Raw genomic sequence first — 1,843 nt, 5'->3', positions numbered from 1 at the left:
CAATAGGCATTTCTTCTGAGGTGCCTTAGAGTATGCTCAAACCCCCAACCTCTCGGTTTGCTGTTTCAGGAACTCCAGAGACTGAAGTTAAGGAGCTCTAGTAGTGCAGTAGTTAAGGCATTGGCTACTTTGGTAAAGATTTACAGCCTTGAAAATCCTACGGAGGTCACTGTGAGTCGGAAATGTCAGGTTGGCAGGGAATTTGTTTTATTTGGACAGACTGAAGTTATCCAGGATATTTTTCCTCCCTTCAAGAGAATAAGAAGGTAGTAGTGCTATTCTAGAAATGGTTATCATCAGGTCTTTGGATTTGAAAGTCAAAAAATTTGTTGTAAGAGATAGATGATTAGGGTGGTCAATAGCTTATTTGCTGAGCCAAATTACGGCCCTGAAATTAATGATGTGCATTGATGAATGATGGCTGTAAAAGCTCTGGGATCAGGAACTGCAGGAAGATCCAGTTTGCAACTAGATGAATTGTTACATTTCTAAATAGGAGATATTTACTAATTCCAACCAGCCGTTTGGTAAGTGAAAAACAGGCGGCTTAAGGCCTCTATTCTAGATCTGATCTGAAGCAAAATAATATAAAACATGCAAAACAGCATTTCTACTACCACAATACTCCTTATCCTCTTACTCTGAATTATATAAGACATAACTTCCTGACATATTTTTGAATAGTTTTGTCTCTTTTCACAAGAGTGTAAGTTCTATCAGGATACACTCTCTGTTGATTTTGGTCACTCCTGTGTCTCCCTCACCAAGCACTGGGTAATTATTTATTGGAAAAATGAATCATATTTCTAGAGATGATTGAAAGAAGCTTTCTATATTGACTTTTACTAGTTTTAAAAAATTGTGTCTCTAATTTTCACTTAACCTCAATAAAATGTAGAAAATAAAATTACTCTAACACACACTTGTTAGGAAAATCAGTGTGTACAAAGTCTTAGCATTGTACAAAGTTTTTGTACTTGTTCTTACTTTATAAAACAGACTATAGTCTGTTGAATTTGGAGTGTGATATGTGGACATTTTAAAAGGCCATGATTTTATAAAAGCAAGGGGGAAAATTGAGAGAGCTTAGGAAAAGAAAAACAACACAGAAGCTAAAAATAGAAAATGAGTTGCAGGAAAAAGAGAGTAGGTGACAGAACCGACTAAGTAGATTCTACAACTGAACTGTGGTTGTTTCCCAGGTAGAATTTCTCCATGCAAATTGCTTCCATGGGTCAAGTTTATAGCACATGGAGAGGTGTGGCCTCCTGAGTGACCCAATAATGTTTTTTACAGGGTCATCCGCCTGGGATCCACCATAATATTGAGACACTGCCTCCCATCCTCTTCCCAACACTTACTACCCTAGTTATCAAGGAATTAATGTCTTATAGCTCTGGTGATGGGGCAATCTACTTCTGACTCGAGGGCACATAACAACAACAACAGCTCTGGTGGCACAGCAGTAAAGGCATTCCACTACTAACTAAACATTGGTGATTCAAACCCACCAGCTGCTCTGCTGGGGAAAGATGAGGCAATCTGTTTCTGTAAAGATTTACAGTCTTAGAAACCCTATGTTGTTGTTATGTGCCGTCCAGTCGGACCGGCTCATAGTGACCCCTCCTTGGGTTTCCAAGGCAGTATCACTACAGAAGTAGATTGCTCCATCTTCCTTTGGAGGAGTGGCTGGTGGGTTTGAACCGCCAGCCTTCTGGTTAGCAGTCAAGTGCCTTAGGCACTACGCTACCAGAGCTCCCAGAAACCCTATCAGGCAGTTTTATTCTGTCCTATAGGGTCACCAACTCAACAGCAACGTATTTGGGTTTTTGATGCACCAGGC

The sequence above is a fragment of the Orycteropus afer genome, unplaced genomic scaffold (assembly GCF_000298275.1).
Source record: "Orycteropus afer afer isolate SDZICR_OR568_19922 unplaced genomic scaffold, OryAfe1.0 scaffold00116, whole genome shotgun sequence".
Classification (NCBI taxonomy): Eukaryota; Metazoa; Chordata; class Mammalia; order Tubulidentata; family Orycteropodidae; genus Orycteropus; species Orycteropus afer.
Note: the sequence above shows the minus strand (reverse complement) of the source record.